The sequence below is a fragment of the Giraffa tippelskirchi genome, chromosome 6 (genome assembly GCF_054371585.1).
Source record: "Giraffa tippelskirchi isolate mGirTip1 chromosome 6, T2T-mGirTip1v1.2.pri, whole genome shotgun sequence".
NCBI lineage: Eukaryota > Metazoa > Chordata > Mammalia > Artiodactyla > Giraffidae > Giraffa > Giraffa tippelskirchi.
In genome coordinates, this window is record NC_137280.1 from 126781588 (window position 1) to 126805681 (window position 24094).

A 24094-nucleotide genomic window follows, 5' to 3' on the forward strand; every position below is an offset into this window, starting at 1 on the left:
TACTGAACTTCTCTATGCCAGGCACTGGCACTGGCACTGAAGAGAGAGCCATATGAACAAAATTAAGCCCCAGTCTTCAAGGAGCTTACTTGCCAGTTGTTCCAAGGAAACAATGAAACATATGGTAATATATCAGGTGCTACTAAGTGCTAAAAGAAAAATGAAACTATGTACAGAGGTCTAGTTAGAGAAGTTAGGAAGGTCCTCTTAAGGAGTGATGTTTGAGTGGTAACCTTTAGAGTGAGGAAGAGAGTCACGCATATGTCGGGGGAGAAGGTCTGGGGCAGAGAGGGCAGTGTATGCAAAGGTCATGAGGCACAAGGACAGTGGTGTGTCTGAGGAACTTCTGAGCCATCAGTGGGGCTGGAGCACAGTGAAGGGGAGGAGTAGGACTTGCAGGATGCCCTGGGCAGTGGTGCGGCCTGGCAGCCCTGGGAGGTGATGAAGACAGAAGGAGAAAGGGACATTCCAGGCCCCGTGAGGACTGAGACTGTTACTCTGAGTGAAATGGGCAGCAAACGAGAGTGTTGAGCAGAGAACTGATATGATTCTAAAAGATCTCTTGGGCTACTGTGTAAAAAATGGGTGGCAGAGGGATGTTTTGCTAGTTGGCTAGGACTGCCATGATAAAATACCACAGACTAGGTGGCTTACGGAGAAGGCAATGGCACCCCACTCCAGTACTCTTGCCTGGAAAATCCCATGGACGGAGGAGCCTGGTAGGCTACAGTCCATGGGGTTGCTAAGAGTCGGACACGACTGAGCGACTTCACTTTCACTTTTCCCTTTCATGCACTGAAGAAGGAAATGGCAGCCCACTCCAGTGTTCTTGCCTGGTGAATCCCAGGACAGAGGAGCCTGGTGGGCTGCCGTCTATGGGGTCGCACAGAGTCGGACACGACTGAAGCGACTTAACAGCAGCAGCAGCAGGTGGCTTAAGCCAGTGGTCCCCCAACCTTTTTGGCACCAGGGACCAGTCTCATGGAAGACAATTGTTCTATTGACCAGGGTCGGGGGAGCGGGGAGGGAGGGGAATGGTTGGTCTCGGAATGATTCAAACACATCACATTTATTGTGCACTTTATTTCTATTACTATTACATCAGCCCTCACTTGATGGATCATCAGACGTTAGATCCTGGAGGTTGGTGACCCCTAACTTAACAACAGAAATGTATTTCCCCAGTTCTGGAGGCTGGAAGTCCAAGATCAAGATGTTGGCAGGTGTAATTTCTTCAGAGACCTCCCTCTTTGGGGTGCAGACCGCCTTCTCCCTGAATCCTCATGTGGTTCTCCTCTGTTCTTGTGTATCCCTGGTGTCTCTCTGGGGGTCCCCAGCAGAGCTGGCTTCTGATGATTGACATTTGTCTTATGTTACTTGAGAATGAGAAGTCATCCCTATGGATACTAGCAAGCCTAGCTCTGTGACTAGCCCTCTGGCCTGCAGAGGAAAGCCACCACTAAACTTCTTACTGACACATAGGTCAGTAAGAAGGTCCTGATGGTCTTAGTTAATAACGTGTCCCCTGGACTCTCTGGTGGAACAGGGTCCTGTGATCCCCTGGCGGCACATAATGGATCCACCCCAGCATTCAGCTTCTTCATTCCTCCCTCCCCTGTCTTTGAGAGAAACTGAGGCATTTCCCCTTTGTCCTGCATGGCTCACCACTGTCTAGGCTTCTAAGAGCTATTGGATTTTTTGTCTATTACTATAGAACAAATCCCCTAAAACTTGGTGGTTTCAAACAACAAACATACATTATTTCATAGCTGTTGTGGATCAGGTTGGAAGTGGTTTAGCTGAATGGCTCTGGCTTAGGGACTGTCATAAGATCGCAGTCAAGGCATCAGCCAGGTCCACATCACCTGAAGCTGTGGTTGGACTGGAGGGGTAGCTTCCAAGAAGGCTTACTCACCTGGCTGGCAGTTAGTCCTGGCTGGGATGCCTCGGTTCTCTTCCACGTGACCTTGTGTCCTCCAGGACTTCTCTTCTCCATGTGGCTTCTGTAGTCTGGATTTCTTTACATGGTGGCTGGACTGTGGGAGAAAAAGAAAGTGTGCATTGAAAAAAAGAAAAAGAACCCCAGAAACAGAAAGAGAGAACCTGAAGGAGAGAGAGAAAGTGCCCAAAACTTAAGCCAGCCTAATCATGGAAGTGCCATCTCATCACTTCTGCTGTGTTCTTCTTTGTAGAAGTAAGTCATAAGTCCAGCCTACAGTCAGTGAGAAGGGATTACACATGGGCACAAGTACCAGGAGGACCATCTTGGAGACTGCCTACATAGCTACCATAGCAGCAAAATGGCCTTGGACCCTGGGATCCTGGACAGGGTATTAACTTCCATGTATCAGGAAAATCCCTCCAAGTCAAAGTATTTTGAGTAGTGTATTCTTACTCTTTGATCAAGAACCCTCAAAGCGAATCCCTGAGGTCTTCAGCTCCTGCTGACACATGTTTAGCTAATCCTTAGCGCTCTCATTGTATGGCCTCTTTCCTCCCTTGTCAGGCCTAGCACATGCTGGTGTTTAATCCTTACTAGTGGAAGGTGAGAGCAGTTCTCAAGAGGGCTTGTCAGGGGAGAAACCTGTGTAGGACCATCCTCTTACTAGAAGGAGCAGGGAAGTAGATTGTTGCCATGGATATAAAGAAGCCTGGAGCATCTGTCCAGATGTCCCCATCCCACATTTCAGGGACCAGATTTTCCAGCAAGGGTTTGATCTTAACACAATAGCTGGTCTAGGCTGAGTTTTTGAATGCCTCTGGAACTCTGAAACTCAAACAATCAAGTCCTCTTCAGTTCCTCAGCTCTGTTGTCTTTTCTAGTGTAGGAAATAAGGGCCTCTTTGTAAACTACCAAGTAAACCCTGTGACTCTCACACTTAGCCTTTAACTGTTTGTTGAACTATTTGTTAATGACCTTCAGTTCCTCCTCCCTGGCTGGGCTTCAGGACAGCTTAACAATAACTAAGCTTCCCTGGTGGCTCAGACGGTAAAGCATCTGCCTACAATGCGGGAGACCAGGGTTCAATCCCTGGGTTGGGAAGATCTCCTGGAGAAGGGAATGGCAACCCACTCCAGTATTCTTACCTGGAAAATCCCATAGACGGAGGAGCCTGGTAGGCTACAGTCGATGGGGTCGCAAAGAGTCGGACACGACTGAGCGACTTCACTTTCGACTTCACTTTAGCAATAACCAGCTAACTCTGAGCTCTTTGTAGACATCATCCCAAACCTGTTCCTCACCCCCTGTATCATTCAAACTCCTCAACCTGACAGGCCACCGGATGCCTCCCCAGGCCACCACCAGTGAAACATCAGCCATTAGGCCACCAGCTTGTGCCAAGGATTCTCTATGTCCCCATTCCACTCAGGATGATGTCCTCAGTCTTCCTGGTGGTAAACAAGGCAGGGCCCAAGCCTCACCTTTCTGCCTGCCTTCTCCAACTGTTCCTGTGCTAGTTTGGTTTCTCTGAGAAGCAGATGCCACGATGTGATGAAGTGTGAGAGATTATTTGTGGAAAAGGGAGGGAGCAGGATTGGACAGGGAGAGTCTTCAGACTGTTCTGCTATTCTGATAGCTGTTTAAGGAAACCGTGGAAAGGATGATCGAGAAAGAGACTCAGACCACAATGTGGTTCTAAGAAAGCTTCAGCCAGACAATGGAGAGTGCTTCAACTGGAGGAATTATGCGCTCAGACCTCATCATTCTCAGTCATTGCTGGGAGCAGCTCTGGGAAGTACCTGGGCACCAACCCCAAAGGATTCAGAGGGGCTGTCAATCAGCTACACACTCCACCCCTTCCCCAGCTTTTGGAAGCAGCAGGAGGACTGAGCAGCCTTGTTTTGCTTGTTTTAATTTTTATGGAAATATAGCTAATTTACAGTGTTTTTTAGTTTCAGGTATACAGCAAAGTGAATCAATTACATACATATGTACATATGTCCACTTTTTTAGATTCTTTTCTCATGTAGGCCATTACTGAGTAGTGAGTAGAGTTCCCTGTGCTGTGCGGTAGGATGCTGAACAGACTTTTGATAGCCTCCAGTCCACAGGTCTGAGGAGGCCTTACAAATAGCTGGGAAAAGAAGAGAAGCGAAAAGCAAAGGAGAAAAGGAAAGATATTCCCATCTGAATGCAGAGTTCCAAAGAATAGCAAGGAGAGATGAGAAAACCTTCCTTAGCGATCAATGCAAAGAAATAGAGGAAAACAACAGAATGGGAAAGACTAGAGATCTCTTCAAGAAAATTAGAGATACCAAGGGAAGATTTCATGCAAAGATGGGCTCGATAAAGGACAGAAATGGTATGGACCTAACAGAAGCAGAAGATATTAAGAAGAGGTGGCAAGAATACACAGAAGAACTGTACAAAAAAGATTCAGATAATCACGATGGTGTGATCACTCACCTAGAGCCAGACATCCTGGAATGTGAAGTCAAGTGGGCCTTAGAAAACATCACTACGAACAAAGCTAGTGGAGGTGATGGAATTCCAGTTGAGCTATTTCAAATGCTGAAAGATGATGCTGTGAAAGTGCTGCACTCGATATGCCAGCAAATCTGGAAAACTCAGCAGTGGCCACAGGACTGGAAAAGATCAGTTTTCATTCCAGTCTCAGAGAAAGGCAATGCCAAAGAATGCTCAAACTACCGCACAATTGCACTCATCTCACATGCTAGTAAAGTAATGCTCAAAATTCTCCAAGCCAGGCTTCAGCAATACATGAACCGTGAACTTCCAGATGTTCAAGCTGGTTTTAGAAAAGGCAGAGGAACCAGAGATCAAATTGCCAACATCTGTGGGATCATCAAAAAAGCAAGAGAGTTCCAGAAAAACATCTATTTCTTCTTTATTGACTATGCCAAAGCCTTTGACTGTGTGGATCACAATAAACTGTGGAAAATTCTGAAAGAGATGGGAATACCAGGCCATCTGACCTGTCTCTTGAGAAACCTGTATGCAGGTCAGGAAGCAAGAGTTAGAACTGGACATGGAACAACAGACTGGTTCCAAATAGGGAAAGGAGTACATCAAGGCTGTATATTGTCACCCTGCTTATTAAACTTATATGCAGAGTACATCATGCAAAATACCAGGCTGGATGAAGCACAAGCTGGAATCAAGATTGCTGGGAGAAATATCAATAACCTCAGATATGCAGATGACACCACCTTTATGGCAGAAAGCAAAGAAGAACTAAAGAGCCTCTTGATGAAAGTGAATGAGGAGAGTGAAAAGATTGGCTTAAAACTCAACATTCAGAAAACTAAGATCCTGGCATCTGGCCCCATCACTTCATGGCAAATAGATGGGGAAACAGTGGAAACAGTGTCAGACTTTATTTTTGGGGGCTCCAAAATCACTGCAGATGGTGATTGTAGCCATGAAATTAAAAGACGCTTACTCCTTGGAAGGAAGGTTATTACCAACCTAGATAGCATATTTAAAAGCAGAGACATTACTTTGCCAATGAAGGTCCGTCTAGTCAAGACTATGGTTTTCCCAGTGGTCATGTATGGATGTGAGAGTTGGACGGTGAAGAAAGCTGAGAGCCAAAGAATTGATGCTTTTGAACTGTGGTGTTGGAGAAGACTCTTGAGAGTCTCTTGGACTGCAAGGAGATCGAACCAGTCCATCCTAAAGGAGATCAGTCCTAGGTGTTCATTGGAAGGAGTGATGTTGAAGCTGAAACTCCAATACTTTGGTCACCTCATGCGAAGAGTTGACTCATTGGAAAAGACCTTGATGCTGGAAAGGATTGGGGGCAGGAGGAGAAGGGGACGACAGAGGATGAGATGGTTGGATGGCATCACCGACTCGATGGACATGGGTTTGGGTAAACTCTGGGAGTTGGTGATGGACAGGGAGGCCTGGTGTGCTGCGATTCATGGGGTCGCAAGGAGTTGGACATGACTGAGCGACTGAACTGAACTGAACTGACAGTCCACAAGTGCGCTGACTATTGAGAACTCCAGTTTACACAGCTCGTTAACTGAACCTGGTGAGAAGATGTAATGACCCTGAACCTCCAAGTATCTGAATTTGAGGCCACTTCTGTTCTAGAAGCTCAGGGCCTCCTGGACTGCCCCCCACCTTCCCTCACTGGCCGTGGGTGCATACCTAGTCTCAGGGGTAAAAAACTGGTTGTGTGTGGAATTGTGGAGAGTCAGGCAGAGATGGTGGGGCGCATTTGGCATCCTTGGAGAGTCTTCTCTAGGATTTACTGGTCAGGCACAGAAAAGCTGGGATAGGAAAGCCATCTCAACAGCCAAGTGGGTTCCTCAGGCTGGAGCCAGAGACTTGCCTTGTGATGTGATGGGTCCCAGCTGTTTACTGCCCTGCCTTTGTGGCTGAACTTCCACCACTGGAGTCATTCCTTTGTCCGAAACATAATCTTCTCCAGGCTCCTCTTTTTAAATGATATTCTGTATCCTCATCCCCATCCTTCTCTCACTTCCCAAGAAGGAAGTGATTAAATTTCAAATGCTCCCATATGAACTCATTTTCCTGGGCCTTTCCTCAGTCCAGGAACAACCCTGGCAGTAGGGCCGCACTGGAGGTGCAGTGAGGGATGTGGGTAGGGCAGCAGATGGGAAGCCCCCATTTTTTTTTCTTGTAGTGATATGCTGCATAATAGATTGCTGATCCTTGCTAGGAATGTCAAGTGATCATATTTTTTTCTACGTGATATTTGCCCACTTCACCTATCTCCACGTATTCTAGGAAGAGATCTTTGTGTTTTTGAAGCAAGAAAACAGCCTTTAAAATCATGCAGTGGGCGGGTGAGGAAAAGCTAAGATCAGGCAGTGTTTCTGTTGCTTGGGTGCCTCCAGCAGGTGGTGAGGGAGAAGAGGACTCAGAGCTGCCTCACCCCACCTCAGAGTTTTCATGTTGTAGCCTCTTCAGGGTGAAAATTATTCCAGCTCAAAGCTCTAGAGGAAAGCGATCCCCACCCCCTTCTCTTACCCCACAGCCATGTGGGACTGAACACCTTGTTCTAGCCTGGAGAGCAAATGCGGGGGTTGTTCTCATCCACAGAAGGGCAGGCAGCCTTTGGTTGTTTCTGTAAGTAAGACAAAGAGCTGATGCAAAAAAGCCTAGCCCAGGGATTGGCCTTTGGTCAGGAGTTCTTCACAAACCTCGCAGGTGAAGGTGGTAAGGGAGTACATGTCTCAAGGGGACTGACCTCAAAGTGGTGCTGCCTCTGCATGGTGAGAAGTAGGGAGCCCCATACTCTGCCACATACCCCAGAGGGACCTGAAGCTGGCTGCCAAGCATCTGTTGGCTTGTGAATCTGTTGAGTAGGTAGATAGATAGGTAACTGATTGATAGATACATGGTAGATTAAATAGATAATAGAAAATTATAGATAATACTGGTGATAATGATAACTAGATAATGATGTTAGATAAATAGATAAATAATGGATAATAATAGCACCTCTCTCATAGCCTTGTTTTGAGATTTAAGGGGAGTAAGGGGCAAAAGGTGCCCAGGCCAGGCCTGGCATTCTAAAATCTTAATAAATGAAGGTTGCTATAAATGTGGGTGTTTCATTAGTCAATACTGGAGCAGCACATGGAGTGTTTTCCAGAACTCAGATGCATCTGAAATGTCCCAACACTTTCTTATTTTTAAAAAATCATATGAAATCCAAGTCTAAGCCATCAGGTTTTCAGGAAACTTGGTCTCAGTTATTATTCTGGGTTTCACAGTATGCGGAGACATGGGGGAGATGCCTACAGGGGGCTAAAGGGACTGATCCACCTGAAGTCTGCTGACCCTGCACTTGTAGGCCTCTAGGGCACAGGATTTCCAAGCCAGGCTTCATGCCTGTCTTCCTGAGCCCACCGTGAAGCTCTTCCCCCTACACTATCCTGCAACTCTCAGGACTCCACGTGACCCCAGGGAATGTCTCCAAAGCTTCATCACTCACCAACCTGCAGTCCTGCTCCTCCTCTCCCCATCAAAGCCAAGCCCCTCACGCTCCTGGCCCTCTGAGTCCCCTACTAGTTGCTCTTCAATTTGGTAAGATCTTCATAAAAGAGGAGGACAGGATGACTTCAGGCAGCTTTTGCTTATAACTCCACATCACATATTCCCCAGTGGCAGGGAGGTGGGGACAGGGGAGGGTTTAAAAGAGTGAAATTCACATTTATTTACTTATTTATTCAAGAAATCCTGTGTGTGTCAGGTGCCACTCTAGTCCCTGAGACTGATTTATGAACAAGTTCCCTCTCTCCAGAGACTCACATAAACAAACATAGACAGTGATCTTGCCTGGTGGTGGTAATCTGCTAGAAAGCAATAGAATAGAGAATTGAGCAGGAGAATAAACATTTGGTTGAGTTGTTGAGGAAGGCCTCTCTGGGAAGGTGATTTCTGAACTGAGCCTCACTTGCAAAGATGTGGTAGGGGCGATCCAGGCAGAGGGAACAGCCCTGCAGTGGGAACGTGCTTGGCCTGCTCGGGAATCATGAGCAAGATGACGGTGCAAAAGCAGTGGGAGGCCAGATGGTGACCTTTCAGGCCAAGGCAGGAGAGTGGATTTGATTTGAAGTCCATTGGGAAGCCCTTAGAGCAGATTTGAAGCAGAGCAGTAACATAATCTGATTTATGATTTTAAAAGATAACGTTGGTTGCTGGGCAGAGAACAGTTTATATGGGGGCATAAGTGGGAACAGAAATCATAAAGAGACTGCCTCTGTGGTGCTGGGGAGATGAAGGGTCCTGCAATAAAGCAGTGGAAACAGTGCTCTCTGGCCACTGGGGCTGCCTCAGTGTTTTGATATTACAGCCCAAGCAGCCTGGCCTTCTTTCCCCCTTCCAGTAGACATTTTAATTCTACTTCTTCTTATTTCCCTTTTTATTTAGGAACAAACACAAACAGTTTCCTACCAAGTTTTTTGTTTTAATTTTTGGCCAAACTGTATAGCATGCAAGATCCTGTTTCCTCAACTGGGGATCAAACCCATGTCCCTTGCATTGGAAGGCAGTCTTAACCACTGGACAGCTGGAAAAGTTATCCCTCCTGCCAAGTTATTTTAATTTTTAAATTTTGATTTATTTATTTTTGGCTGCTCTAAGTCTTTGTTGCTGCATGCGGGCTTTCTCTAGTTGTGGTGAGCGGGTGCTACTCTCTGGTTGCAGCTTATGGTCTTAGCATGTGGGATCTTGCTGGACCAGGGGTCAAACCCGTGTCCTCTTTATTGGCAGGCAGATTCTTAACCACTAGACCACCAGGGAAGTCTAAGTTATTTTAAATGTTATCCTCTGTCACAGACAGATAAACTTGTGCTGATGGGTAGACATGTATTCTTACACTGGGCTCTTTCCTCCATCTTCCATTCCTGCTTGGTATTTCAGAGCCTTACTCATTCATTCCCCTCTTCTCTCTTCTTTTATTTTCTTACAAGGTATGAATTTGGTCAAATCTTGCCCCATTTCTGTGTCAATCCTCTTTGTACTGTTAAAATATAAATGGAGTCATATTAAAAATTTTAAGTTTATTTGGGCAAAAATCAGTGCAGAGCAGGCAGAGCCCATCCAGAAGTGGTTGGGAGTGCTCCTTTGACAGGGAGTGGGGAAAGACTTACATAGAGAAAACGTGGAAGCAAGGAAAAGAAGTTCTTTGATTGGCTGTAGCTTAAAGAGGGTAGTTGACTGTTTGTGATTGGTTGTCCTTAGGTTTTGATTTTATAAGCTTGAGGCACTTCCAGGCTTAGATTTTGGTTTGCATTCATATGCCACCGCATCATGGCATTAGAACCATCTCATTTTAATGACCTCCTTGTTTAATTAATTTAACAGAATGCTTTGATGTTCTGTAGGGGGTCAGGACTTCAAAGGCAGTAATAAAGATTGTTACAATAAAAATCAGTCCTACTTAGTTGTAATCATACATTACTTAAGCACTTACTGTATGTCAGGCTGCGTGCATGCTAAGTCACTTCAGTTATGTCCTACTCTTTGTGACGGTATGGACTGTAGCCTGTCAGGCTCCTCTGTCCATGAGATTCTCCAGGCAAGAACACTGGAGTGGGTTACCATGCCCTTCTCCAAGGCATCTTCCCAACCCAGGGATTAAACCTGAGTCTCCTGCACTGCAGGCAGATTCTTTACCATCTGAGCCACCAGAGAAGCCCCAGGAGGCTGCGGTCCATAGGGTAGCATGCATGTGTGTCAGGCACCAAGCTAAAATTTATTTCATTTAATTTCTCATGGCAACTTGTGAAGTGGTTGTATTATCCCCATTTTATAGGAAAAGAAAAGCTCTGGAAAACTAAGCACATTTCCCCAGGTCTCATGCCAGAGTAAGTGGCAGGGCCAGCATTCAGACTCAGGCTGTCTGATGCCAAAGTGCCCTCTTGATTAAACCCCTCACTCCTTCCTGCCCCGTGGTTGGTTGTTTTATGCTTGGCTAATGAACCTAGTTTGAAATTAGAAGAATGTGGAGCTATGTGAGGATACACTACAGTTCCCTTCTCTGCACCTAAGTGAAATAAACAACATGCAAATTCAAATTCTAATGCAAATTAGTATGTATTTGTTTTTCGAGTCAACTATTCAAGCATTTTCTGTAGCAAGTCAGTGGCTCTCTGGGTCAGACTAGGGCTTGATTGAATGTGATGTTGCTGTCAGTCCAGATTAGTGCTTCCACATGTGTGCAGGTCCCTAGAGGCTGTGCAGCACTTAGATGCAGCCCAGCAACAGCTCCTGCCCACTCTACCTTCACCCCAAGAGCACTGAGCTGGTGCAGCTGCTGAGCCTGTCCTAGTCTAATGTTCATTTTCATGCCTGGCCATTGTTAATGACATTTGGCCATGACACATAACGAACACACACTAAATAGAATTAGGATGTACTGGAAAATGTGACTTCTGTATAGGAAGTTAAAAAATCCAAAAATTGCCATCTGGATTTTGATTTTAAGTCTTCTTACACAATAAGACTGCCTCTCAAGATGACACATTTTGGGGTCTGCTTGGCAGCATTATTGCGGCTTACTTCCTCTCCATCCTTCCTGCTCCCAGCTGCTGAGTCCAGCTCTATAGCTTGTGGGGTAGGAGATAGGTCAGTGTACACAGAATCCAAGGCTGTGCCCTCCTTGTTCTCTGACTGTGACCACAGATGGGCCAGGATTCTTCTCTGTCTCTTTGCTCAGGCTGCCATGAAAGCTTCTTTTCTCTTCTTTGAAATCTTAATGAAACCATCCTCCAGCTAAATCTGGCCCTCATTCTCTGCATAGACAGCCCTTTAATTGTTTCATGTATTTTATGAAGGCTGGCACAGCTTCCCCAAGGAAGACAAGTGAGGGAGAGGGTAAGCATAAATTCTCACTAAAGGCTAACCACTGCTACTACCACTGGTAAAATCCCTGATTCAGTGTCCGTGCTTTCTAAGTCACTTATATGCTAGAAGAATGCTGGATACAGAATAGATATTTATTAAATAGTGACCTAGCTGCATGTTTCTGTGCCATTGCCTATAAAATTCTCATCAGTGTTTCCCAAAGTTCAGTCATTTACTCATTACCTTTGCATATTTTTGTACCATCTGTGTAATTATTTTTTTCACTATTCTTCTTTAAATCCATGGGTCACTTTTGTTTTACCTGATTTATTTTACAATTTATTTATTATATTATCTTCACAAATGGAAAGTCAGCATCTTATGCATTAAGTAAAAGGGAACTTTAAATCTAAGTTATTACTATTAAAGAAGAAATTTGAACTTTCTTGGTAGTGCAGTAGATAAGAATCCACCTGCCAGTACAGGGGATATGGATTCCATCCCTGGTCTGGGAGGATTCCACATGCCATGGAGAAACTAAGCCCATGTGCCACAACTCCTGAGCCTGTGTACTGCAATTACTGAAGCCTGTGAGCCTAGAGCCTGTACTCCATAGCAGGAGAAGCCACTGCAATGGGAAACCCGTGCACTGCAATGAAGAGTAGCACCCACTCATGGCAACTAGAGAAAGCCTTACTGCTTTCTTGTTCTTTAGACCCTTCTAACTGCCAAGATCTGCACCTCTATGCTTGAGAGCCCCTCTGCCTCTGCCCTGTTCTGTGGGCTGTCAGGAAATTGCATCCCTGAGAGTAGCCTCTACCAATGACTGAAGGGAATTGGTGTACAAGTACCCTAGCTCTTTACCCCTCTGGTGGGATACTTCTGAGGCAAGTCTTTTATACTATTTCCCAGAGTTTCTCTGGAGGGTTAAGTTCCAGTTACTTGCTGTAGTTGCTGCCCAACACCTCTTGTTGGCTGCCTTCCTTCCCTATATCACCTTTACCTGCATCTCTGTACCTCCCACATGAGCTAGTTTCTCTCAAATTCAGGTCTTTTTCTAGGTGAACCCAAACTATGTCAAGGGCTGCTTTCAAATCAGGAGTTGATAGTCAAGTTTGCACTCCCCAGTTGACATTTGTATGTGTGCTCTGCATGACTATGCACTGTCTATGCAAATTTATTAAATCATGAAAATGAGGAAGTGTGACCACACTTTGACAAATGTTTATCCAGGTAACATGTTTCTAACCAAAGTAACAATTTGAAAATATTTCCCAGGAAAAAATATTTAACAACATCGACTCATTTGAGAAGACCCTGATGCTGGGAAAGATTGAGGGCAGGAGGAGAAGAGGTCGACAGAGGATGAGATGGTTGGATGGCATCACCGACTCAATGGACATGGGTTTGGGTAGACAGTTGGTGATGGATAGGGAGCCCTGGCGTGCTGTGGTTCATGGGGTTGCAAAGAGTCGGACACGACTGAGTGACTGAACTGAACTGAACACAGTTTCTAATAGCAGTGGCTCTTTACAATAACACAAGTAAACATGAGACAAAAGTTTTATTTGGATAATGTCCTTCCATGAGGAAAGTCAATATCTAAATGCCTGGGTGTTATTCACCAGAGAAATTGGTTATAACTGCAAATAATCAGTTAAAGAGAATAGTTGAATGAAATGTTCGTTAAATAGTAGAATCATCACAATAGTGACTATGGTTAATAATTTCAGAACTCTCGTAATTTTATCACTTGTGCTCTCTTTTAATGGAACCCTCTGTATAAAAGCTGTACCATTGTCTCCTGCAAAAACTTACTCCAAGTGATGGAATAACAAGACAGGTTGGAATATGAGGTTATTCTGCTTTGTTGATCTAGATGTTCAACTGATATTCCACTTTGGTCTTCAGAGATACCAACATTACTGCAACCCCTTTGAAGGACCCTTATGTGCTTTCTTGACATTCAGCTATTGGTGGGGCTGATTAGCAGTGGAGTACAATGGTCACCCCAAAATCTAGTTGTCCAGATTTCTAGGTGCTGAGAATATAGCAGTAAGCAATGCAGAATGAGTCCCGCTCTTCCTGGAGCTTATAGACTATTAATCAAACAAATAATTATAAAGTTTAAGTGCTATGAAGGAAGAGGACAATAGGTTTTTAGGGAGAAATCAAGGAAGTACTTATTTACTCCTCTGAGGATTATCAATGGAGGTTGTAGTCACCTGGAAGTAAGAGAAGTCAAATGAACAGTAGCTTTTAAGCAATTTAGGGTTGGCTCCTTCCCATTGGGGGATGAGAAGTCTGGGTGTAGGTAGACCAGGGTTGGTATGGCAGCTATTCAGTGTCATCAGGGTGTTAGTGAATGTCGCTCAGTCATGTCTGACTCTTTGTGACCCCATGGACTATACAGTCTATGGAATTCTCCAGGCCAGAATACTGGAGTAGGTAGCTTTTCCCTTCTCCAGGAGTTCTTCCCAACCCAGGAATCGAACCCAGGTCTCCCTCAGATGTTAGGTTCCTTCTAACTTTCTGCCATCATCAGAGTATGGTCCTTGACCTCATCCTGAGTAGAAAGTTGCTGGAGTGCCATTGATCATGACAGAGGTCCAGTTGCAGACAAGGAGGAAGTGTCAAATATAAACAGGGTTAGCTTGCTTGCTGGTTGAATTGGCTTCCCTTTTAGGGAAATCTTCTGAAAGTACAGTCTTAACAGCTTCTGTTCATACCTCATTGGCTTGAGCCATGTCATGTAACCACCCTTAGTTGCAAAGGAGGCTGGGAAATACAGTGTTTTACTGGGACCTTTACCACCAACAAAATCAGAAGGATGCAGTTAATTAGAAAGAAGGAAGAATGGATCCTGGATAGGCAGCTAGCAATTGCTGCTACAGAATAAAGGTTGGAGTAAGCTCTGTTGAGGAGTTCACTTCAATTCAGTTCACTCGCTTAGTTGTGTCTGACTTTTACGACGCCATAGACTGCAGCATGCCATGCCTTCCTGTCCATCGCCAACTCTCGGAGTTTACTCAAACTCATGTCCATTGAGTCAGTGATGCCATCCAACCATCTGATCCTCTGTCGTCCCCTTCTCCCCCTGCCTTCAGTCTTTCCCAGCATCAGGGTCTTTTCAGATGAGTCAGTTTTTCACATCAGGTGGCCAAAGTATTGGAGCTTCAGCATCAGTCCTTCCAATGAATATTCAGGACTGATTTCCTTTAGGATGGACTGGTTGGATCTTCTTGCAGTCCAAGGGACTCTCAAAAGTCTTCTCCAACACCACAGTTCAAAAGTATCAATTCTTTGGCACTCAGCTTTCTTTATAGTCCAACTCTCACATCCATACATGACCACTGGAAAAACCATAGCATTGACTAGACGGACGTTTGTAGGCAAAATAATGTCTCTGCTTTTTAATATACTCTCTACGTTGGTCATAACTTTTCTTCCAAGGAGCGAGCATCTTTTAATTTTATGGCCACAGTCACCATCTGCAGTGACTTTGGAGTCCCCAAAAATAAAGCCTGCCACTGTTTCCACTGTTCCCCCATCTATTTGCCATGAAATGATGGGACCAGATGCCATGATCTTACTTTTCTGAATGTTGAATTTTAAGCCAACCTTTTCACTCTCCTCATTCACTTTCATCAAGAGGCTCTTTAGTTCTTCTTCGCTTTCTGCCATAAAGGTGGTGTCATCTGCATATCTGAGGTTATTGATATTTCTCCCAGCAATCTTGATTCCAGCTTGTGCTTCTTCCAGCCCAGCGTTTCTCATGATGTACTCTGCATATAAGTTAAATAAGCAAGGTGACAATATACAGCCTTGACGTACTCCTTTCCCTATTTGGAACCAGTCTGTTGTTCCATGTCCAGTTCTAACTATTGCTTCCTGACCTGCATACAGATTTCTCAAGAGGCAGGTCAAGTGGTTTGGTATTCCCATCTCTTGAAGAATTTTCCACAGTTTGTTGTGATCCACACAGTCAAAGGCTTTGGCATAGTCAATAAAGCAGAAATAGATGTTTTTCTGGAACTCTCTTGCTTTTTCGATAATCCCACAGATGTTGGCAATTTGATCTCTGGTTCCTCTGCCTTTTCTAAATCCAGCTTGAACATCTGGAAGTTCATGGTTCAAGTACTGTTGAAACCTGGCTTGGAGAATTTTGGGAATTACTTTACTAGTGTGTGAGATAAATGCAATTGTGTGGTAGTTTGAGCATTCTTTGGCATTGCCTTTCTTTGGGATTGGAATGAAAACTGACCTTTTCCAGTCCTGTGGCCACTGCTGAGTTTTCCAGATTTGCTGGCATATCAAGTGCAGCACTTTCACAGCATCCTCTTTTAGGATTTGAAATAACTCAACTGGAATTCCATCACCTCCACTAGCTTTGCTCGTAGTGATGCTTCCTAAGGCCCACTTGACTTCACATTCCAGGATGTTTGGCTCTAGGTGAGTGATCACACTGTCGTGATTATCTGGGTTGTGAAGATCTTTTTTGTATAGTTCTTCTGTGTATTCTTGCCACCTCTTCTTAATATCTTCTGCTTCTGTTAGGTCCATACCATTTCTGTCCTTTATTGTGCCCATCTTTGCATTAAATGTTCCCTTGGTATTTCTCATGTTCTTGAAGAGATCTCTAGACTTTCCCATTGTATTGTTTTCCTCTATTTCTTTGCATTGATCGCTGAGGAAGGCTTTCTTATTTCTCCTTGCTATTCTTTGGAACTCTGCATTCAAATGGTATATCTTCCCTTTTCTCCTTTGGCTTTCGCTTCTCTTGTATTCACAGCTATTTGTAAGGCCTCCTCAGACAATCATTTTGCCTTTTTGCATTTCTTTTCCTTGGGGATGGTCCTGATCCCTGCCTCCTGTACAGTATCAGGAACCTCCGTCCATAGTTCATCAGGCACTCTGTCTATCAGATCTAATCCCTTGAATCTATCTGTTACTTCCACTGTATAATTGTAAGGGATTTGACTTAGGTCATACCTGAATGGTCTAGTGGTTTTCCCTACTTTCTTCAATTTAAGTCTGAATTTCACAATAAGAAGTTCATGGTCTGTGCCACAGTCAGCTCCTGGTCTTGTTTTTGCTGACTGTTGAGGAAGTAACATACTAACAGCAGTGGGACAGGCATTGCAGGAAGAGAGACCAGTAATGTAGGAGAGAGAAAGAAAGGGTGGGGAAAGAGTGAGCTTTCCAGATTGAGCATCTCATCATGAGCGGGGTGAGAGGATTCCAGCCCTGTTCTGACTTCCCAATGAAAGCCATGAGTGTAGTCAGAATACAAAACTATGCTGAGCAGGAATATTCAGTAACTGCTCTTCGAAAGCGGAGAAGGAAATGGCAACCCACTCCAGTACTCTTGCCTGGAAAATCCTATGGACAGAGGAGCCTGGTAGGCTGTAGTCCGTGGGTTCGCTAAGGGTCAGACATGACTGAGCGACTTCACTTTCACTTTTCACTTTCATGCATTGGAGAAGGAAATGGCAACCCACTCCAGTGTTCTTGCCTGGAGAATCCCAGGGACGGGGGAGCCTGGTGGGCTGCCGTCTGTGGGGTCGCACAAAGTCGGACACGACTGAAGTGACTTAGCAGCAGCAGCAGCTCTTCGAAAGAGAGTTTTATACATCATCACTCCTCCATGACTCATGCCTTCCCAAATATCTTCAATTTTGAGCACTTAGTACTTTTTCCACCAAAAGTATGAAGTGGTGATCCTTCTTCCTGCCAAACTTCTTGTCAGCTTTGTTTTGGACGTAGGAAAAAAAGAAATCCTGTTTCCTGTCCTTTGTTTCCTGGCTGCAGCCTCTGGTTCTGCCCCCTTCTTAGTCTCACAGCGTCTGTTTCCTCCTCAGGCTTTCAAACAAGCTCACAGAGCTCTTTCTCTTCCACAGTTACTAGTTAGTTATACAGAATTATCAAAGTAGAAAACAACTTCTGTCCCTTTGTGAAGTTTGTTTTCTCTCCACGCCCCCCTTGGATCTTTTTGTTTTGTTTTTATCTTAGGTTAATTTACCAGACTCCTCTCTGCAAAGCCAGGAAGAAATGAAGCAGGTGTTGAGGGGCCTGGTTCTCCTGGGGAATATACTGGAGCAACGTTGATTCCAAACCAGAAGTGATCTAATCAAGTCACTGGCAACAGACAAAGACAAGGAAAACTTCAGGGTTTTCTGTCTTGAGTGTGGGAATTGAGATCTAACAGTATGGCCAGGAGCGGGTAGTAAAGGGTGCGTCATCTAAGAGAATAGCTCCTGAGTTTGTGTAAGTTCTCTCCCATTTCTAGGCTGGCTGACTTCCAGCCAGTTATTTGACTGCTCTAAAGTTTGTTATTTTCCATTTGTACAATAGAAAAGGAGATAATAGTTCCTGTCTAATCAAGTTGTTGTGAGGATTAAATAGGCCAATGAATGTAAAGTGCTTTTTGAGTGCCACATTGAAAGTACTCAACAAATGGTTATCATTATTACTAGTGAGATTTAGATCATGTGTGTTTTTAAATTAAAATAATACTGTCGATTCCAGCAATGAAAAGAAAATATATGGAAGATTACTATTCCTTCATGGAGAGGCTGGCTTGGGAATAGATGACATGTGTAAGATTGGCATCAACCCTCAGCCCTTTCTCCATTATAAACTCCTTAGAGTAAGGGCTGCTTGGCATGGATGATTTATCTGAATGTGTTCCCAATTTGGGGTCAGTCAGCTACCCAACTTCCCTGAGCAGTGCCTGTGAATGAGAGAAACAACCTGCTCTGGGTTCTTTCTAGGATGTCAGTGGCCTAGTCTATATATAGATGAAATTCCAGGTGGGAATACAGATTTAGGAATTATGTTTCTTACTCTCATGATGGCACAGAAATCTCTTTGATCACTTTTGGAAAGGTCTCTTTGAATCTTTCCACTAGTCTATTAAAACTGTTCTAACATTGATTGTGATTCAGAGGTTCATTTCTCCATCCCACCAAACCAGTAGCTTCTGGAAATTGATTATTGACCAAAATGAGAGAATTTAAGCATGGCATCACGAGTGTGCCTATTTTCTATGTCACCTGCTTTAGATTTTTGCTATATCAGTTGGGATAAGCTAGATTATGCTCTAAAATTTAGTGGCCTAAAATCTTTGTGGCTTAAAACAATAAAAATGTTATTTTATACACACTATACATCCAGAGCAATCTCAACTGACCCTGGCAGGGAGAAGGGGGACATATAAAATCATGTTCTGATTCTTAAAGACTACTACCTACATTTCCATAGCTCAAAAAGCCACAGTCCTTGTAGCCACACCTAACTTCAGCAAAAAATTCTCTCATCCTTGTATTAGGATTTTCCCCATTCAAATGAGCCTACCTGTAGCCAGTGTGATCTGGTGGGTTTCTTGATCCTTTGAAATCAAGGAAACTGGCTTGAAACTGTCAAGGACTGACTAAAGATCTAACGAAAATGAGACAGGATAGGGGTTTTGAAATGCCTGTTGAGTCTCTTCTGAGAAAGTAGTAATGTTTCATCTGCATACTGTGTTCAAAATTAAACCTGTTTCATGCCTCACATCTGAACCTTCAAATAGAAACAGAACGTATGGACCGTAAAACAGTCAAGTTTTGTGCAATATCAATAGTTATTTTCCTTAAGAAATGATCAAAACCATCTTTCTAAGAGTAATAGATTTAGTTTATTGAACCTTTCCAAGGGAGAGTTTAGTAAGAAGTGCTATGATGAATAAGTCCATGTAGCTTCATTCCCTTATTTCCAACTAATTCTGCTCATAATTTGGAAGTAGAGAAAGTAATCTACATGCCTTAAGGATGACTTTAGATCACACTTGCCGCTCACAACACTGAGAACACACTGGACTTTTGGACTGTTTAGAATAAAATGTGTAAGTGGAGCCAGCAGAGATATCACTATTCCTAAGTCATCAGTTTACTGCCTACCTGTCACGTGCCTGGCACTGGACTAATCATTCTATACACGTTATCATGTTTTGCCATTCTTTCAACAACAGGCAAGACTGCTGAAGCTTTGGGAGTTTACACTGTTCTTCCCAAGGTCACTCAGCTGATACAGGGCCCAGCCAAAGGCTTGAATCCATAGGCCAAACTGAATTAAAAACAGAGAATTAATGAGACGGTATCGAGGGAACCCTGTAGACTTGGTGTGAAATTTGGTTGGTTATTTATGTCCCTGTTTGGCTATTTTCCACATTTGAGGAACTGAGGCACAAAAGGATGTATAATGGGTCTTAACAAAGATTAGCTTTAGTTCTGAAAGTATTAATAATAAAATAACATTATGCTCCCAGTCCTCAACAGAGGGCATAATAGCTGGATTTGAGGGTTTTGTGAGCTAACCAGCACTGGAAAAAGTATGACTGATACTTCAGCTTTTAGTTTATACTTCCCCTATCAGATTTTTGCCAACTTTCCTGGTTGCTCAGTGGTAAAGAATCTGCCTACCAATGCAGGAGATATGGGTTCTATCCATGGGTTGGGAAGATCCTCTGGAGAAGGAAATGACAACCCAGTCTAGTATTCTTGCCTGGGAAATCCAATGGATATAGGAGCCTGGCAGGCTACAGTCCATGGGGTCACAAAAGAGTCAGATACAACTTAGCGACTAAACGACAACAATAATCAGATTTTTAGAAGCTTCCATTCCACATAAACTCAAGCCAAAGCATGACTGTGCATAAAGATGGAAGGAAAAGAGCTTCCAAATGTCCCAAGTTCAGAATTATCTGATGCTGTTTAAAGGTTTAACCAAGCTTTCACATTGGCTGAATTTTCTAGCAAGTGAAAGTGGCAGTGAAGTCACTCAGTCGTATCCAACTCTTTGCGACCCCGTGGGCTGTAGCCTACTAGGCTCCTCCATCCAAGGGATTTTCCAGGCAAGAGTACTGGAGTGGGTTGCCATTTCCTTCTCCAGGGGATCTTCCCAACCCAGGGATCGAACCCATGTCTCCAGCACTGCAGACAAATGCTTTACCATCTGAGCCACCAGGGAAGCCACCAGAGAATTTTCTAGGGGTACCTGAAATTTCTGTTTCCTGAGAGAGGAAACCCTCTGCTTGTCCCTAGGTCTAAGGATCCTACAAAATAGTTTTTAGTTTCCCAAGCATTTTTTGAGCATTTCCTTCATGCTAGACATGTATGGTGATACCGTGGTGAAAAAAAATATAATTCCTGTCCTCCAGTAATTTATAATCAGGAAACAGAACATGACATGGACAGCGAGTTCAATTGCCACTATATCTGAAATGCTGTGACACATTTAATATTCTTTCCAGTGATACTTTGGACTAAGCAAGCACCTTCCATTTAAGGCAATAGCGCACAGTGGAAGGAAGGATTGGAGACAGATGGGGACATAGTGATAGTAAATGATTAAGTGGTTCTATTGCCCATTAGTACCATTACTTAACCTCACTAAATTCTGTTTTCCCCTCTGTAAAATGGGGGTAATAATATGACTTTGAACCGTTATAAGGATTAAATGAGGTAATTGCATGTAAGCACAAGCTGGAATCAAGATTGCCGGGAGAAATATCAATAACCTCAGATATGCAGATGACACCACCCTTATGGCAGAAAGTGAAGAACTAAAAAGCCTCTTGATGAAAGTGAGAGAAGAAAGTGAAAAAGTTGGCTTAAAGCGCAACATTCAGAAAACTAAGATCATGGCATCTGGTCCCATCGCTTCATGGCAAATGGATGGGGAAACAGTGGAAACGGTAGCAGACTTTATTTTTTTGGGCTCCAAAATCACTGTAGATGGTGATTGCAGCCATGAAATTAAAAGACGCTTACTCCTTGGAAGGAAAGTTATGACCAACCTAGATAGCATATTAAAAAGCTTTGCCAACAAAGGTCCGTCTAGTCAAGGCTTTCGTTTATCCAGTGGTCATGTATGGATGTGAGAGTTGGATGGTGAAGAAAGCTGAGCGCCGAAGAATTGATGCTTTTGAACTGTGGTATTGGGGAAGACTCTTGAGAGTCCCTTGGACTGCAAGGAGATCCAACCAGTCCGTCCTAAAGGGAATCACTCCTGAATATTCATTGGAAGGACTGATGTTGAAGCTGAAACTCCAATACTTTGGCCACCTCATGCAAAGAGTTGACTCATTGGAAAAGACCCTAATGCTGGGAAGGATTGGGGGCAGGAGGAGAAGGGGACGACAGAGGAATGAAATGGCTGGATGGCATCACCGACTCAAGGGACATGAGTTTGGGTAAACTCCGGGAGCTGGTGATGGACAGGGAGGCCTGGTGTGCTGTAATTCATGGGGTTGCAAAGAGTTGGACATGACTGAGCGACTGAACTGAACTGAATGCATGTAAAGCATCCAATTATGCTTGGTTTACACAAAGTACTCAATAACTTTTAGCTAGAATCAGAATAATGAAAATGTCAGCAATAGACAAGGGACAGTAGTAACTGTAACAATGAGATGGGATGGAAAGAAGATAGAGGCTGAAGAGAGGAAAGAGTTCAACCACTAAAGCTCTTTCCTCTGCAGTAGTCACACCTTAAAATGCATATTAGAATGCAATTTCCAACATTCTTTTAAGTAGTTAAAGTGTAGGCCTTTTCTTAAATTTGTGTGTAAAGGTTGAGATACAGCTGAAGGGGAGATGGTTTAAACTGAAACCAAGATCTTCCTTTTTCTCTTGTCTTTTCTTTCCCTGAGGTCCAGAACAATGAATCTCGTTTAGATAAAAGAGTATTTACCCAAAGCCTGTTTCCATTTAGGATATTTCAGCAGAACAGTTAATCTTTTATTCTACTGAGGAATTTTCACTGTCTGTTATTATTGGAACAAAGATGTCTGTATTAAAATAAACTCTTGGCTTCCCAAAGAATTGTCACCTTAGTTAAAAGAGCATTATTTGTAATGGTTTTATAAGAATGGAAGCTATGACATCATCATCATATAGAACACTATCAAAGATCTTGATTCTAAGAAACAGGATTCCTTGGTGGCAAGCAACAGAACCAATTCTGGCTCATTTAACCCCTCCCATACTTCACCCCCTACATCCCCCCAAAAAAGACGACTTCTGCTCATAGATCCTAAGGAAAAGGTGGTAAACCAGATTTCTTTTCTCTTTTTTCCATTTATTTATTTAGTTGTGTCAGGTCTTAGTTGCAGCATGCGGGATCTTCATGTGGCGTGGGGGATATTTTTTTTTTCCTGTTTTTTGGTTGTGGCATGTGGGATCTAATTTCCTGACCAGAAATTGAACCCTTGGCCCCCTGCATTGAGAGTGTGGCGTCTTAACTACTGGACCACCAGAGAAGTCCCCAAACCAGGTTTCTGAAAGCACAGAAACCAAGATAGCTCAGGAAGCAAGGTCCCTGGTCACCTGTATCAGATGAATCAACTTTGTTTTTTTCTGTCTCTAATTCATTTGTCCCATGATTTTATTTCCTGGGAGAGAAAGTCGGATTGGCCAAACTTGGGTCTTGTGCCTACAAGTCAGCAGGGGGCAATCAGAACTCCTTGATTGATATTCCTATCAAGCCTACCTGCAGTGGGAGAGTGGGAGAGGAGTACTGTTACCTCCAGGGAGTGTAGATGATAGAAAGGCAATAAGAATTTCACGATCAAGGGAGCTGCTGGGAAAGACAAGTAATGGAGGAATCACCACCACAGTACTTTGTGGGGGAAATTGAGGCACTGAATGAAAGTAGTTTTCCTGAGGGGTCACACTGAACAGCAGGAATGAAATGTTCTGACTCCTAAGAGCCAAATGGGGAGTTCCCCCTTATTCTGTCCAGCTTACTAAAGCAGTGGTTCAGAGACCTGGCAGTGCATCAGGATTACCTGTGGAACTTGTTAAAAATAGAGGAGCTGGGTTTGGCATGGGGCTGGTGCCTCTGTATTTTTAATAAGCTTCTCATCTGATGCTTCGGAGAAGGCAATGGCAACCCACTCCAGTACTCTTGTCTGGAAAATCCCATGGACGGAGGAGCTTGGTAGGCTGAAGTCCATGGGGTCACTAAGAGTCGGACACGACTGAGCGACTTCACTTTCACTTTTCACTTTCATGCATTGGAGAAGGAAATGGCAACCCAGTCCAGTGTTCTTGCCTGGAGAATCCCAGGGACGGGGGAGCCTGGTGGGCTGCCATCTATGGGGTTGCACAGAGTCGGACACGACTGAAGCGACTTAGCAGCAGCATCTGATGCTGTTTACAACTAACTTGGAGGCCCATTACACCAAATCTCCACAGGCTCCAATATAGAAAAAGAGCATTATAGAACTAAAAATGGAAGAAAGTGATTTTAGGGGAAAGATTCAGGTTTGGTAATAAAAGTTTTTGAGGTCCAGTTAGTGTTAGCTGTCTACATGGTTTGGGGTTTGGAGAAGGTGAGGACAGGGAGAATTCTTCCTTGTTTATGACGAGCCTGGGCCAAGTGGATTAGGAGGTTGGGCCATTGTCTCACGAAGCACTTGCAATTGAGCACTGTGGGGAGGGGGCTGGGGCCCCTCTGGGGCTGTCCTGACCATCTATAGTGCTGAAGGGGGAGGATCAGATTATATGGATACATTACCCAAGGGCTAAGATCTGGAGTGTAGAAAGGGTTGGGAAAAAAGGCCTGAGCTGACACAGACAGGAAAAGGATCTGTTACCTTTATCTTTCTGTTTCATCACAACTGATGACAGGCCACACCAAGTCTCTTAACCAGCTTGGAGCATGGAGGAGAAGAGGGAATGCTGTTCTTCTGCTGGGAAGTTGCATGCTTCCACTTCTCACCTGGCTACTCCCATCCATCCTTCAGACCCTTGCTTA

The 24094-nt window shown here is 44.0% G+C and overlaps 1 protein-coding gene across 42 annotated transcripts in view; it reads left to right on the forward strand.

Moving 5' to 3' along the window:
* ARHGAP26 (Rho GTPase activating protein 26) overlaps window positions 1-24094 on the forward strand; it is a 556769-nt gene that overhangs the window by 41501 nt on the left and 491174 nt on the right. For 6 of the 42 annotated variants that reach the window (XM_081504667.1, XM_081504679.1, XM_081504697.1 and 3 more), the window contains exon 1: window positions 22267-22380. The exons of 33 other annotated variants lie outside the window; for them this stretch is intronic. The gene's annotated coding sequence lies outside the window, so the exon portion shown is untranslated. Of the gene's footprint in view, window positions 1-22266; window positions 22384-24094 lie in introns of those variants that run through there. 3 more of the 42 variants (XM_081504669.1, XM_081504675.1, XM_081504659.1) reach the window with 1 other exon arrangement.